Below are 18,088 nucleotides of genomic sequence, written 5' to 3'. Positions count from 1 at the left end.
TTTTTTTTGCCCTAGGAAAAGTGTAAAAGGAGAGTTTTATGTTACAACCATGTGAATGTTGTGCAAGCAAAGGGAGGCCGGACATTAAAAGAGCTTGTGATTACTATGTAGTATACTTTTAACAATTCTGTGAGGTTCCTTCATAGTTATTAGTACATATTCCACTGTTTGCCACTTGTTTCACATTTGGAGAGGTTGTGCATTGTTCTATACTTTAGTTTCTTTAACTCTTGTTCTTGCTGGAGGTATGGACAGTAGAGTAATACTGTCAAGCCACTCTAATCTGAATAAATCTCAGCAGAAGATTAAAAATATCTGTATTTTTAATTCTCTCAGTCATTAAAATGTCACCAACTGGTCAACACTCACCACCATATCCCCCTCCACTTCCATTAACTTACATGGTTTCACCCAACTAGTAACTACATCTACTTATATCACTAAATACATTACCCACACAGCTGTACTAGACTATATCCTAGTATCACATTCCCACAAGTATCACTTCACCTAAACCCTACCCGACACCCTCAGTGACCACTTTCCAATCAAAGTCCTCAGTTTTACTCCACACATACTCAAACCCCACACAATCAAAGCATGCCGCAAATTAAAAAGCTTTGATCCTAATTAACTAAACTGTCAACTCTCTGCTATTAACGTGACCTTTCTCAGCTAATTAACCCATGATGAAGTTGTCACAGAATTTAATAAACATATTCCTTAAAATACTGAACTCCCTTGCCCCCATACGCAATGTCAGAATAAAACCCACCATATCCCATTAGCTAATTCCCTCCACTCACTCCCTAATGGCATAGATGGACAAAAATAGGAAACTCTGAACCAAAACTAAACTGCCCATTCACCTCCAACAATATAGACAACTTTGTAACCTTACTAAGAAAGCAATTAACAATGACAAGAGAAACTACTACTCTAATCCCCCCCTGAAACACACCTACATAACCCCCCAAAATTCTGGCACACTATAAATCAAATCCTTCATCCAGATAACCCATCCACTCCCCACCCAAGTCTCTCAATCACTCCCCTCCAAACCACTTCTAACTTTAACTCCTACTTCATAGACTCCATTAGCAAACTGGTCAACCACCCTTACTCCACCTCAACCTCACCCACCATCCCTCCTACTCCGTCCAGCACCTCCCCTTCTTTCTTCTTAAAAACTGCATCTACCAGCTATATAAAATCTCTGCTCTTTAAGCTCAAACCTTGTTCTCCATCCATAGATAGTCTCCCTCCACTCTTTCTCCAGCTAGCTGCCAACTCCATAGCCCTACCCATCTCTATTTTCATCAACCGATCTATCACTGAAGCTGCAGTCCCAGCCATATGGAAAAAGTTCTAAACTCTTCCCATCCATAAAGGAGGCAACTCCACTGAACTGTTCAACTATAGGCCCATTGCAATTCTATCACCCCTCTCTAAGATCTTAGAAAAATGTGTACACAAACAAATACTCCATTACCTCACACAAGACACCCTAATAACCCCCATCCAACATGGCTTCCACCCTGGTCATAGTACCTCTACTGCCCTCATCTCCTTTATAAACACCATCTCTCAAGCTAGAGACCAGAATAAACTAGCCTCCTGTCTCTTTCTTGACCTCTCAAATGCATTTGACACCATTTCTCACCCCCTCCTCTTAGTCAAACTCTCTCAATTAAAGCTGTCCTCCACCACAATCTCCTGGTTCTCTAGATACCTCAGCAATTGTTTTCAGTCAGTCAAATGGAATTCAGCAACCTCCACAGAACTCCCTATACAGATGGGAGTACCCCAAGGGTTCATTTTAGTACCACTGCTATTTAATAGTTTTATTTTAATTACTTATTTATTTATTTGCAGTTTGTTGCCAAGATGGCCATTACTAATCAATTATCTACCTCAACCCCACATTCATCAGTAGAGTAGGATGCAGATGAGTCAACTGTCATCTCCATAGCTGATACCTTTCTCGAGCTCCTCATAGTAATGCAGGACTCCTTCTTGTCTATTGAAAACTGGCTAAACCAAAACTATTATCTTAAATCCAAAGAAGACCAAACTCTTACTCTTTGTACCAAAAACAATGGCCCACCTAAATCCATCCTTTTCCATCATCTCCCACAATAACACACCCACCTCAGTGGAAAGCCACACCAAACTCCTAGGGATCATTATTGATGATCAGCTAAAATTTGACCGGTATGTTCTAAGTAACATCAAGAAAGCCCATCAAAAACTTGGTCTCCTTTATAGAAACAAAAAAATGATCTCTAGTATCGCTAACATTGCTCTATCACACACCTACCTGCTACCAACCCTTCTCTATGGCTCTCAAATACTCACCAATTTACAGACCTCATTTATTTCTAAACTAGAAACCACTTATAACAGAGTTGCTAAATTTGCCGCCGAACTACCGTACTTCTCTCATCACTGCTTAGCACTCAAAAACTGAAATGGTTAGAATTCCCCTATAACCTTCTCCTCCCTCAGCTTAACATAATTCATTCCATTCTATACCAGCCAACTTTCTACCCCAGTATTGCATCCATCATCTCCTCCTACACCCTAGTTAGAACACTCAGAAGCACTGACGAACATCTCTTATCCATTCACAAACCCAAGATCAACATAGGGAAAAACCTTTATAGCTGCTACCCAGCTGAAAACTGAAACAAACTACCACTTGGTATTCAAAACTTTGAACCAAAACTCCAATTCAAAACAGCAGTCAAAAGTCACTTAAGCAAAAATAAACAATGTCAGTGCAATCCCCCCCTAACTGACCCAACTCTCTATGCCACCGGTCTATCACCTTTCTCCTATTGCAGTGAAACCCCAACATTCCTCATATCTCTCGCCTGCAAGCCATCCTACCTAACTATCTGCCCCTAACCTCTATCTTACAAGCCTTTTCATATTATCACCTCTTCTCCCACTGTCAGCCAGATTAATCTTTATTGATGTATAGACTTTAACAGTAGAATGACTAAGCTTAGAAACCCATTCTCACCCACCTTTTACTATACAATAACCACTTGTCCTTGACCTGTAAAATTTATCTGAATGATTTCTTTATACTGCTGCAGTGTACCCTAATAACTACCAATATGTACTAACTAATTACCATTCATCTCAACCTGCTTTTTGTATATATCTACTTACATTTGTATATACTGTATGTATCAATGAATCTTTTGTGTATTTGTTTTAACTGTGGAGCTTTTCTCCCTGGGTATCCACTGAAAAAGAACTCTGTCCCAGCTGGACGAACCCAGTCAACAAATGTCAAATAAATGAATAAATAAAATAACTATAAATGATTTTGCTAAAATTTGTTCACATATGATTAGAATAACATTTGAAAATCAAATGTACATTATTTAAAATATACATTCAAAAAGTCCTGAAGTGGATTATTGTGATTAGACATTCCCTTTGTTTTCCTTCCCAAGACTGTCAAGTCTACATTATTTTTGAAGGTGTAAGCACTAAAGAGCTGAAACAGAGAACTAGGTGACTTATGTTGTTGGATTTGATAAGATGTTACCTTCCTCTATGTTATGTTTCCTTGGATGTCTTGAAAATAATAATAGCATGTGATTATTTATAGTTGTTTCTATATTTTGTGCATTCATTTTATTTTTGTATTTTGAGCTATTTTAATGCATCAGAAACATGAAGGGCTTCTTATTTTTTAATGGGAGCTGCCATATTAATGTGTTCTTTGAGGTCTTGTTTCCAGAATCCATTCAAGCTTCCTTTATACAAGTTATGATACACATAGGGAGCATTTTTTTTACTGTCATGTAAATTGGAATGGTAGTTATGTGAATCCCTGCATCTAGTATAGTATCTGGAACCTGATTTCTTTCACTTTTTTGCCTGAATGATTCTGATTTATATTCTTAGTACTGTTGTTACCACTGTGGATATCTTACAGCTTCCAATTCATAGTCCTTCAAATGCTAACAGACCCTCCCTCACACTCTTCCTGAGGTTTCAAAGATTTCTCTGTAATTTAGGAGATGTTAAGTGACCACTCTTTCTGAGTATCAAAGAATATTTAACAGGCCTGCAGATGTTTATCAAATTCTGCTAGTTATTTGTTTTTTTTGTCCTTAAGGTTGGTGAAATATGCTGATGTGCTATACTTGCTTAAACAAATAATTTCGGCCATGTCATCATCTCTCTCCTCATAGCGCAGAACAATAGAAAACAGTACAACTTGTTGTTCTTAAACTAGTGTTAGACTTTTTTTCTCATTTTTACTGAGTCATACACACCTGTGCCATTCTCCTCCTCCTCCTGTTGTATTGTTAGCTACCAACTTTGATTTGTTACACTGCAGCATACTAACACTTCATCTAAACCATAATACTTGATTACAAACAATTTAGTTATTCTCTGTGTTGTGCAAATGCTAGGATATTTAAAATATCGAAATACATTATTAGACTGTTTTACATAGGGAAATATAGGGAAATGGTTGTTCATTTTAACAATGGATTGCAGGTGAATTGTTACTCTGCATTCTATACTGTATTTTTATTTATTATTATTATTTTTTTTGTTTTTGCCTGATGCCCTACATTTCCTATCAGCTAGCTACTGTGCCACTATTGTGCTTCAGCAAGAAAGGAAACTTGGAACCACCACTAGTGGCACTGTGCCAGGGTACAGCAAGCTTATCAGCATTTGCCATACTTTGTATGATAACTCTACACAGACGTTTTTCCCCAGGGCAGTGAATGTCATTTATATAGTTTGATTATTTCTATATTACTTTGTTGATCATTGCACGCATGCACACACACACACACACACACACACACACACACACACACACACACACACACACACACACACACATACACACACACACACACACACCTGTAAAATTTATCTGAATGATAAGAGTCTACAATGGATGAAGAATTGGTTGCATAATTTATGTGATAAAACACACTACCCCTGCTTCTATATTATAACTTCTGGACATTTTTTTTTTGCCCTAGGAAAAGTGTAAAAGGAGAGTTTTATGTTACAACCATGTGAATGTTGTGCAAGCAAAGGGAGGCCGGACATTAAAAGAGCTTGTGATTACTATGTAGTATACTTTTAACAATTCTGTGAGGTTCCTTCATAGTTATTAGTACATATTCCACTGTTTGCCACTTGTTTCACATTTGGAGAGGTTGTGCATTGTTCTATACTTTAGTTTCTTTAACTCTTGTTCTTGCTGGAGGTATGGACAGTAGAGTAATACTGTCAAGCCACTCTAATCTGAATAAATCTCAGCAGAAGATTAAAAATATCTGTATTTTTAATTCTCTCAGTCATTAAAATGTCACCAACTGGTCAACACTCACCACCATATCCCCCTCCACTTCCATTAACTTACATGGTTTCACCCAACTAGTAACTACATCTACTTATATCACTAAATACATTACCCACACAGCTGTACTAGACTATATCCTAGTATCACATTCCCACAAGTATCACTTCACCTAAACCCTACCCGACACCCTCAGTGACCACTTTCCAATCAAAGTCCTCAGTTTTACTCCACACATACTCAAACCCCACACAATCAAAGCATGCTGCAAATTAAAAAGCTTTGATCCTAATTAACTAAACTGTCAACTCTCTGCTATTAACGTGACCTTTCTCAGCTAATTACCCCATGATGAAGTTGTCACAGAATTTAATAAACATATTCCTTAAAATACTGAACTCCCTTGCCCCCATACGCAATGTCAGAATAAAACCCACCATATCCCATTAGCTAATTCCCTCCACTCACTCCCTAATGGCATAGATGGACAAAAATAGGAAACTCTGAACCAAAACTAAACTGCCCATTCACCTCCAACAATATAGACAACTTTGTAACCTTACTAAGAAAGCAATTAACAATGACAAGAGAAACTACTACTCTAATCCCCCTGAAACACACCTACATAACCCCCCAAAATTCTGGCACACTATAAATCAAATCCTTCATCCAGATAACCCATCCACTCCCCACCCAAGTCTCTCAATCACTCCCCTCCAAACCACTTCTAACTTTAACTCCTACTTCATAGACTCCATTAGCAAACTGGTCAACCACCCTTACTCCACCTCAACCTCACCCACCATCCCTCCTACTCCGTCCAGCACCTCCCCTTCTTTCTTCTTAAAAACTGCATCTACCAGCTATATAAAATCTCTGCTCTTTAAGCTCAAACCTTGTTCTCCATCCATAGATAGTCTCCCTCCACTCTTTCTCCAGCTAGCTGCCAACTCCATAGCCCTACCCATCTCTATTTTCATCAACCGATCTATCACTGAAGCTGCAGTCCCAGCCATATGGAAAAAGTTCTAAACTCTTCCCATCCATAAAGGAGGCAACTCCACTGAACTGTTCAACTATAGGCCCATTGCAATTCTATCACCCCTCTCTAAGATCTTAGAAAAATGTGTACACAAACAAATACTCCATTACCTCACACAAGACACCCTAATAACCCCCATCCAACATGGCTTCCACCCTGGTCATGGTACCTCTACTGCCCTCATCTCCTTTATAAACACCATCTCTCAAGCTAGAGACCAGAATAAACTAGCCTCCTGTCTCTTTCTTGACCTCTCAAATGCATTTGACACCATTTCTCACCCCCTCCTCTTAGTCAAACTCTCTCAATTAAAGCTGTCCTCCACCACAATCTCCTGGTTCTCTAGATACCTCAGCAATTGTTTTCAGTCAGTCAAATGGAATTCAGCAACCTCCACAGAACTCCCTATACAGATGGGAGTACCCCAAGGGTTCATTTTAGTACCACTGCTATTTAATAGTTTTATTTTAATTACTTATTTATTTATTTGCAGTTTGTTGCCAAGATGGCCATTACTAATCAATTATCTACCTCAACCCCACATTCATCAGTAGAGTAGGATGCAGATGAGTCAACTGTCATCTCCATAGCTGATACCTTTCTCGAGCTCCTCATAGTAATGCAGGACTCCTTCTTGTCTATTGAAAACTGGCTAAACCAAAACTATTATCTTAAATCCAAAGAAGACCAAACTCTTACTCTTTGTACCAAAAACAATGGCCCACCTAAATCCATCCTTTTCCATCATCTCCCACAATAACACACCCACCTCAGTGGAAAGCCACACCAAACTCCTAGGGATCATTATTGATGATCAGCTAAAATTTGACCGGTATGTTCTTAGTAACATCAAGAAAGCCCATCAAAAACTTGGTCTCCTTTATAGAAACAAAAAAATTATCTCTAGTATCGCTAACATTGCTCTATCACACACCTACCTGCTACCAACCCTTCTCTATGGCTCTCAAATACTCACCAATTTACAGACCTCATTTATTTCTAAACTAGAAACCACTTATAACAGAGTTGCTAAATTTGCCGCCGAACTACCGTACTTCTCTCATCACTGCTTAGCACTCAAAAACTGAAATGGTTAGAATTCCCCTATAACCTTCTCCTCCCTCAGCTTAACATAATTCATTCCATTCTATACCAGCCAACTTTCTACCCCAGTATTGCATCCATCATCTCCTCCTACACCCTAGTTAGAACACTCAGAAGCACTGACGAACATCTCTTATCCATTCACAAACCCAAGATCAACATAGGGAAAAACCTTTATAGCTGCTACCCAGCTGAAAACTGAAACAAACTACCACTTGGTATTCAAAACTTTGAACCAAAACTCCAATTCAAAACAGCAGTCAAAAGTCACTTAAGCAAAATAAACAATGTCAGTGCAATCCCCCCCTAACTGACCCAACTCTCTATGCCACCGGTCTATCACCTTTCTCCTATTGCAGTGAAACCCCAACATTCCTCATATCTCTCGCCTGCAAGCCATCCTACCTAACTATCTGCCCCTAACCTCTATCTTACAAGCCTTTTCATATTATCACCTCTTCTCCCACTGTCAGCCAGATTAATCTTTATTGATGTATAGACTTTAACAGTAGAATGACTAAGCTTAGAAACCCATTCTCACCCACCTTTTACTATACAATAACCACTTGTCCTTGACCTGTAAAATTTATCTGAATGATTTCTTTATACTGCTGCAGTGTACCCTAATAACTACCAATATGTACTAACTAATTACCATTCATCTCAACCTGCTTTTTGTATATATCTACTTACATTTGTATATACTGTATGTATCAATGAATCTTTTGTGTATTTGTTTTAACTGTGGAGCTTTTCTCCCTGGGTATCCACTGAAAAAGAACTATGTCCCAGCTGGACGAACCCAGTCAACAAATGTCAAATAAATGAATAAATAAAATAACTATAAATGATTTTGCTAAAATTTGTTCACATATGATTAGAATAACATTTGAAAATCAAACGTACATTATTTAAAATATACATTCAAAAAGTCCTGAAGTGGATTATTGTGATTAGACATTCCCTTTGTTTTCCTTCCCAAGACTGTCAAGTCTACATTATTTTTGAAGGTGTAAGCACTAAAGAGCTGAAACAGAGAACTAGGTGACTTATGTTGTTGGATTTGATAAGATGTTACCTTCCTCTATGTTGTGTTTCCTTGGATGTCTTGAAAATAATAATAGCATGTGATTATTTATAGTTGTTTCTCTATTTTGTGCATTCATTTTATTTTTGTATTTTGAGCTATTTTAATGCATCAGAAACATGAAGGGCTTCTTATTTTTTAATGGGAGCTGCCATATTAATGTGTTCTTTGAGGTCTTGTTTCCAGAATCCATTCAAGCTTCCTTTATACAAGTTATGATACACATAGGGAGCATTTTTTTTACTGTCATGTAAATTGGAATGGTAGTTATGTGAATCCCTGCATCTAGTATAGTATCTGGAACCTGATTTCTTTCACTTTTTTGCCTGAATGATTCTGATTTATATTCTTAGTACTGTTGTTACCACTGTGGATATCTTACAGCTTCCAATTCATAGTCCTTCAAATGCTAACAGACCCTCCCTCACACTCTTCCTGAGGTTTCAAAGATTTCTCTGTAATTTAGGAGATGTTAAGTGACCACTCTTTCTGAGTATCAAAGAATATTTAACAGGCCTGCAGATGTTTATCAAATTCTGCTAGTTATTTGTTTTTTTTGTCCTTAAGGTTGGTGAAATATGCTGATGTGCTATACTTGCTTAAACAAATAATTTCGGCCATGTCATCATCTCTCCTCATAGCGCAGAACAATAGAAAACAGTACAACTTGTTGTTCTTAAACTAGTGTTAGACTTTTTTTCTCATTTTTACTGAGTCATACACACCTGTGCCATTCTCCTCCTCCTCCTGTTGTATTGTTAGCTACCAACTTTGATTTGTTACACTGCAGCATACTAACACTTCATCTAAACCATAATACTTGATTACAAACAATTTAGTTATTCTCTGTGTTGTGCAAATGCTAGGATATTTAAAATATCGAAATACATTATTAGACTGTTTTACATAGGGAAATATAGGGAAATGGTTGTTCATTTTTAACAATGGATTGCAGGTGAATTGTTACTCTGCATTCTATACTGTATTTTTATTTATTATTATTATTATTTTTTTTGTTTTTGCCTGATGCCCTACATTTCCTATCAGCTAGCTACTGTGCCACTATTGTGCTTCAGCAAGAAAGGAAACTTGGAACCACCACTAGTGGCACTGTGCCAGGGTACAGCAAGCTTATCAGCATTTGCCATACTTTGTATGATAACTCTACACAGACGTTTTTCCCCAGGGCAGTGAATGTCATTTATATAGTTTGATTATTTCTATATTACTTTGTTGATCATTGCACGCATGCACACACACACACACACACACACACACACACACACACACACACACACACACACACACACACACACACACACACACACACACACACACACACACACCCACATACACACACACACACACACACACACACACACACACACACACACACACTTACACACACATACACAAAGCAGTTACCATAGTTACAGTCTGGAACCTGTGCCACTGCTCTATGAGCCAGTGTTGGGGCAAAGACAGTCATATCCCCCACCATTGCTGTTTTTATTCTATTATCTTTCTTTCTGCTGTCTTTTTCATCTAATTTTCATTTCTTTGTTGTTGCTTTCTTTACCTATAGCTATGCTCATTTATTTTGCAGTTTCAGATGTGGAGAAGTATGTTCTGTGTCAGCAGACACCATGCTCTGCAGCAGCCTGTGCAACAATTGGATCCCAGCAATCTTCAAGGTGATGATGGTTTTCCTATATGAGCAAACTGGAGAGCACGTTGGTGACCACTGGTTTTGCTTCTCTGAGAGGGGTTATAAACTCCCAGTTGTGGAGCAGTGCAAGGGAATTCTCTTTCACATGATGTGCAGAGACTGATCAGGACTGAGAATGTCTAGTGGCTTAATACTTTGAGACTCCTTGAGTGATCACTCACCTATAAAGGTACTCAGATATATCACCCATCTCCCAAAGCCACACTGGATTATCACCTGCCGCAAACTCTCCAACTTTAGCCAAGATGCTTTCTGTACCCTCCTCTCTAAAGTGGACTGGAACTGCTTAACACAGCTTCCACTAGACGAAGCAGTAGAAACTGTCAACTCAACTTTCCTTAGCATTCTGAATTCTCTAGCTCCACTGAGAAAAGTTAATCCCCCGGATTCACTAATCCTCCGTGTAAGACTTAATAAGTCTTACTCGGAGGCTGCAGTTGAATGGTTTGACATCAGCGTGCCATGAATATTCATGAGGGCACACTGACTCAACCGTAACTCTTACACGGACTGAGTAGGAAAGCAGGGGGCGTGTCCGACTGCCGACCAGTCTAATTGTGCACGCCCCTACAATGTTTTAAAAAGCATAATGTCAACACACAAGAGCGAGTTTGCTCAAATGTACTTGCACCAAACACCACACTCCCTGACACTGTAAACCCCCATCACACTTATATAAAATAAATAATTATATATATTTTTTTAAATCCACGATATAGCTGCTATATTTGCGCGTGTGTGCACGGGTGTGCCCATTGCTTAGCTAGAGTTAGCAATTCTGACATGGAAGAGCATAAGAAAGAATGTTTATGCAAATCACACCAAATTGCAATAGCGTAATGGTGGAGCATATGCACAAAGAGAAGGCATTCATGGTTCCAGTCCCACCATTCCCCTTCTTATTTATGTTTTAAATCAGTATTTGAAATAATACCTGACATATATGATTAAAATTTTATTAAAAGCAGTGACATGGCCAATGTATCAGTGAACAAAATATATATTTTTAAAGGACCCAGATATATAATAGCCTGCTGTTAAGCAACACTTTACACAGCTAAACACAGGTGCCCATAGTTTAATAGCACTTTACCCAGATAAACAGAGGTGCCCATAGTTTAATAGCGCTTTACCCAGCTAAACAGAGCTGCCCATATTTAATAGTGCTTTACCCAGCTAAACAGAATTGCCCTTAGTTTAATAGTGCTTTACCCAGTGCAATAGAGTTGCCCAAAATTTAAAAGTGCTTTACCCAGCGCAATGTGTTTGTGCAGACATGGCGCCGTGCCAACCACGGCACCGTAGGGCACCGGGGAGCAACACAGAGCTAAGTTGCTTAAATGCAGCCACACCCCCTAGCCTGTCTAGACAGTATTAAAATAAAAGAATAACAAGTTTCAAACCCAGGATCCTGTGCATCATAATCAAAGTACAGAACCACCAAGCCATGACAACATAGGGGAAGTAGCCACTATTAACATTCATAAACTTACGAATGGTAGTTTAACCATTACTAAGCAGGTCTGCAGTCAGCCGAGAATTTTACAAAATGGCCAATCACAAAAAAGTGTGGGAAATGTGGCATATTTAAGCCCCATAGGCGGGAATACTCTCCATAACTGATTGTAGCTCACATTTGCAGTCAGAATGGCAGGTGCAGGAGAGGGTTCACGCTTCAGAGCACAATGTTGGGGCATCGAGAAGTCCAAATAAATGGTTTGGCTCCTTGTCCACCGTCACGAGTCAAGACTCCTGCAGGGCCAGTTCCAAGGGACGAAGTACAAGGCAGAGGCTTGGAACCAGTTAGGTCGTGGCCTCACCAGTGCCACAGGCATTCCTCGGACTGGTGAGCAGGTCCATCACTACCATGCAGACCTGAAGAGATGAAAGCAGGACCACCTGAACCAGTGGATACAGGAGGCCGGTGGGATGCAGGATGCCCCACAACTGAGTATGTAGCCATGGAATGCAGTATGTAAGAATTGATAATGGAGTATGCATAATGGATAGGTATATCTCAATATCCCTTCATTTACTTTACAGCTGCAGGTGACCATGCTACGAATCAACAAGCCTATGCTGATAGGCTGCTAAGGCTGCGCCACCAGGCAGGTTAGTGATTATTCTGCATGTATTGTTATATAAAATATGGGAGAGAGCATGAAAGAAAGTGTTGTAGTCCAATAAAACAGCCATAGAATTGCCTGAATAAGCCCTCTGCATGTACTGTCTGATAAAAACGTCAGAGAGGCAGAAAAAGAGTGTAGGTATCCATTAAGAAAGGTAACATATGTCTGGAATAATATCTCTGCAGGCACTGTCATATAACATAAGTGAGTGAGCCTGAAAAAAGATTGTTCTAACCTATTAATAAAGGTATAATTTGTCTTGAACATGTCTGCCATAAACACCGTTAAAACAAATAAAGGAGTGAGCCTGTGGAAAAGTGTGCAATGTCATTAATAAAGGTCTAAAACCCAGAGTGTGTCTGTGTCACAGAGTCTGAAATGTTGTTGTACCCTTGCATTATACAAACAGTACTGTTTGAAAATGTGCTGGCAACCCAGAGTTATGCAGTCCCATATAAAGTGGGTGATGGAAGTGCTAGTAGCTGTGAAACATATATACAGTCCACAATTGTCAGTTACTGGCTGGCATGAATAAGTAAACCTGGCACATGTGTAGCATGTAATTATTCACCAGAAATGTGAGTGTGTGTCAAGAAATGCAGGGTTCTGTACAAATCGAAGTGAAAATGTCATGTGAAAACATCCAGGATATGTAGATAAAGAAATATAAATACAAACAAGAAATATGTAGCAGTAACATCTGCATCCTGGACAGTTAGTATGTCAGATATAGGTCAGGCATATATTGAACTAGCCAAACCCATGACACAACCTAATGTATGGTGGCAAGTGTAATAATACAGGTAGGGGATATACACTTGCAGTCACTGGGAATGTAGTGTAGAGTAAAATGTCATTATTCACTCTCTTCAAGAGGAATCTTGATGAGTGGATGGGAGATCGTAGATTTACTCCGGGTATCACTTCTTGTTTCACTGTTAGACAGAGGCACAGTATACTAACCTTGAAAAAGGGCATAGCAAAATTCATTTAAAATGGGTGGCGAAAGCCAAACACACTCTGGCTAGGCTTGTAAATGCCCTAGGGCAGATAGCCTAGTATGAATCTATGAACCTATGATGATGTAACCAAGGTTTTTTCTACATCCTACCATATGTGCGTGAACCATGCAATTCCACACCTCAATGGGTATGTGTAATCTTAAATATTTGTTGGGACATATGTCCTATTGTTTAATAAATATTTGCATTTATGTTGATGCATGTGCCCTGTTCAAACACCATGTTCATGGTGGCCTGTTGCTACCAAACATCCCTGTATGCTGTTGGAATATCCACTGTTGTTCAATATATGCATGTGTTATACTTGCTGTTCAACTGTTGGAACCTTGGTGCATTGGGTTAATGGGAATATTACTGCATGCTGTTACAACTAATCTGGAATGCTGTTGTTTATGTTGTAATTAAACACACCTAATCACAGAACGTATGGGAAGGCCAGTCCCAGTGGAACCACCTGTCCCTCCTCAGCTGGCGAGTGCACCTGGCACCAGTGGCTCTGGTGCCCAGCCCGGGCTCCCCTCCTCTGTCGATCCTGTGCCACCTTTGGGTGGAAGCACTGCAGGGGATGGGGCTCATTCCCCCATACAAGTGTGGGCGGAGGAGGGCCACCTGTCACCCTTGCTAGGGTCCGGGCTGTGGTGCGTAGGGAGATCCAGCATTCAGTCGCTGATCCCCTACGCCAGCTCGAGGTGAGAGTGGAGCATCTCTTGGGTGAGCCTGCCCATCCTACACAGCCCTCAGCACAGCCACCCTCGGGGCTGTGAAGGTGCAGTGGTGACTGCCCATGGGTGGGTATCTCAGTTCCACTGTTACCATCTGTGGGCTCATGGGTTTGCGATTTCCAAACATCCTTCCCTGTCAATTGTGTTCACCCACCCCATGTGTCAAACTCCACCCCCGTATGTGTCTTGTTTGTCTTGTCTGTTTACCTCCCCAACCTACCTCCCCAAATATACCTACCTCCTCTACCTCACATTCCACTCTCACCTGAAAAAAAAATAAAAAAAGGGCAATCTGTTCCCACAAAAAAATTACGCCCCATACATAGCTTCCCAATTCGCACACATGTCCGCTGGACATGTAAACTGATCATTCTAATTGGAAGTACAACATATTTTGTTGTCCTCACCCTTCTCTCAGGGGTGGAAGGTTTCAAATTTCACACCAAATTTCAAACATATGCACAGCTGTTGCTGGTAAAGAAATGGGCAGCTATGGACCTTCCCTACACCCATTTTGCACATACCGAGCTGGTTTCCCTACTGTCTTTCCCTCTTTGTGCCCCCTTTTTCACCACTTTCCTATTTCCCCATTTTCTTTTCTTTAAAAGAAATTAGCGCGGGGTTAGTGGCAGTAATCACTTTTAAGCAGTAGTTAGCGGGGGTGCGCAAGTGTGAGCTTGTGTGCACTTAGCTAAGCATTGCTAAGCATCGCACAAACCCGCACAAACCCACTTACAACTGCTTAAAAGTGCCTTAGTCAGTCTGCATGACAAGGCCCTTGTACTGCTCAGCAGCAAAATAAAAAACCTTGTCAGTCTCGAACCCGGGACCTTAGACTCACCAGTCTGCATAATGTACCACTACACCACAGCAGATATACAATAACTTAGTGCTGAAAGTAATATATCATGCATTACCATGAGTGAATGTAAAGAGAAAATAGGAATGGCATAACACAAATCTTGTTCTGTGGGCCTTAACCAGCAGGTGTTGTGGAATTGCATGACATGACTGTGAAAAGAGAATCAGACATGCTAGTAGGGAATAATGTTACAGTAGCACCTTACAAACCCCACACAGTGTCAGAGCAGGATAAACACTGGCATATTTGCATAGGTCACAGGCCAGACCTCCCAAAAGTGAATGCTCTACAATGATGACCCTGATTTGTAAACAAATGTTAGCTGTGCCCCTCTGACTCCCTGAGAAATGTACTAACAGTAAGCAGAAAGGTGGGGAATCTCACTTAATGACAAATGTCAATAAGTGAGAGTAGACACTGCTTGCACGTCAGAAAAGGTGTAGTAATACATATGCTCTGAATCCCCCAAAGTCTGAACTGCAAAATGTCTGAAATATATCACAGGTGTATCCCAGTTATATGTACCTTTCCCTGAGGCTGTTCGAATATATACCTGAGAGTATCTGAGGCCTGGAAGAGTCAGAAACACACAGGCATATCAGCTTGTCTGCTGTTACACACTCTGCAAATAGCTGTACAATGAATCCCACAAGCATGCCCTTATGTAGAAGTACAGCACAGAAATATCAAAGTATGTAGCCATGTGCTGCTAGCAACCACCTGTGACAATGCCATTGTTCAAGTGCTGAAAAGACTGCTGTGGTGCACAGTCAAAGAATACTAGGCTGACCTCTGTCTACCATCTGGATATGTCCAAAGGTGGGAGCTACTCAGACAGACTACTAGCCTTTATAGACTTACAAGTACACAGCAACTCTGCATGTTCAGTAAGATAAACATCACACGATAATAAATAATTCACTCTGCAGTTCTGCAGCCCTACCCAAAGGTACTATATACCCGTGTAGTCAGGCACAACCAAGGATGTAGGTAGGCATACACAGTAGTGAAATATGTCCAGTTGTCTTGAGCAGACTGTGCTAATGTCAACACAAACAAACCACAAACTGTTCAGAAGTGAGTAACGTACTAATGACAGTGTAGCAGTTCACAGACAGTGCGTGTGCCTGATATTCATATTTGGTAGTACAACATACTTAGTTGTCCTCACCCCTCTCTCAGGGGTGGAAGGTTTCAAATATCCCTCCTAATGTATTGCATATGCACAGCTGTTGCTGGTAAAGAAATGGGCAGCTATGGACTCTCTCCACACCCATCCTGTACATCCCGAGCTGGTTTCCCTACTGTCTTCCCCTCTTTGTGCACCCTTTATCACCACATTCCTATCTCCCCATTTACTTTTCTGTCAAAGAAATGAGCGCAGGGGTTAGCAGGAGTGAGCACTTGTAAACAGTAGTAAGCTGTTATGCACCAGTGCGCGCATGTGTGTGCTTAGCTTAGCAGTGCTAAGATATGATAAGCTAAGCCAAGCTTGGCTTAGTATTGCTAAAATAAAATAAGCTAAGCTAAGCTTAGCTTAGCATCGCTAAGCATCACGCAAACTCGCGCAAACCCGCTTACAACTGCTTAAAAGTGCCTTAGTCACTCTGTATGACAGGGCCCTTGTACTACTCAGCAGCAAAATAAAATACCCTTGTCAGTCTCAAACCCCACACCTTGGACTCACCAGTCTCCATGATGTACCACTAAGCCACAGCCGATATACAATAACTTGGTGCTGAAAGAAATATAACATACATTACGATGAGTGAATGAAAAGGGAAAATAGGAAAGCCATAGGGATACATTGCAATAACTACTGTTGTATGCCAGTTAATTCTCTAATTTGAAAAGAAAGTACATACTCCCATGTATCCAGTGTTAGCATTAGGAGGTGTGAGTAAACCTACACACTGAGAAGAGTATACTGGAAGAAGCAACAGTCAGGTTTCAGTACAACATGCATTTCACTGGTTACAACCCAGCTTCAGATATGAGACATATACCAACCTTCTGACTGAGACAACAGTGTCCACAGCAAACAAGCATGGTCCCCACCTTGCAAAACTGAAAGGGCTACGCCTACCTAACCTATCATTTTATAGCAGTGTCCTGAAATCGCAGTGAGAACTGCAATTACCACACAGCAGGCTGCATGCAATTACTAAATGGTGGGCACCAATTGGTGCAGAAGCCATCACATGCACATGTGCAGATACCTAGAAAAGCAGCCTGTATCTGCTGTCCACACATACAATAATATCATTGCAACAGCTAGAGAGAGCACAAGCTAAAGAGACAGACAGAGGCAGACAGACACAAACAGGCAGAAGGAGACAGATGCTGAAAACAAACAGCAACACACAGAGAAACAAAACAAAAAAAAAATAAAAAAATAAAAAAACAACACCTACAACAGACAGAGGTGAGTAATACAAAGGTAAGATATGTAGCAGATATGTATTTGCTGACATCCGAAAGATGTGTCTGAAGGGTACTCTACATACTGTGAATCATCCATATGTGGCAGCAGTCCGTATCTATATGTACATGCACATTTGTATAGGGCAAGGGACATACTGCAACTGTTAGTGAAGGCTGGACATAAGTATGTTGTTGAAGGCTGCTATGTGCACATGTGTATGTAGGTTGTAGTGTGTGGCATTGCAGAAAGCAAGCAGTACCGGTATATGTCATGTGGTGTTAAATGCTGTGGGACTGAGCTACATGCAGTGAGTCCTGCAACAGCTATACGGCCTGAGGACAGCAGAAAGCATTCTGCACAACATTGTGCAATAGTATTACATAACCGTATGTCTCACAACTGTTGCATAATTGACATCCCCACCATGAAAGGTGGGCAGTATATGTGCCTATATGTGCACCTATATGTACAGTAATGGAAGTTTACATGTATGTGTATATATACATGTATATATATAGGTTCATAGGTTCATAGGTTTATACTAGGCTATCTGCCCTAAGGCATTTATAAGCCTAGCCCAAATTATTGTGGCTTACGCCACCCCTTATAT

This window comes from Protopterus annectens, chromosome 2.part1 (genome assembly GCF_019279795.1).
Source record: "Protopterus annectens isolate FY-2018-M chromosome 2.part1, PAN1.0, whole genome shotgun sequence".
Lineage (NCBI taxonomy): Eukaryota > Metazoa > Chordata > Ceratodontiformes > Protopteridae > Protopterus > Protopterus annectens.
The sequence above is the reverse complement of the archived record's forward strand: the minus strand, read 5'-3'. Positions refer to the sequence as shown.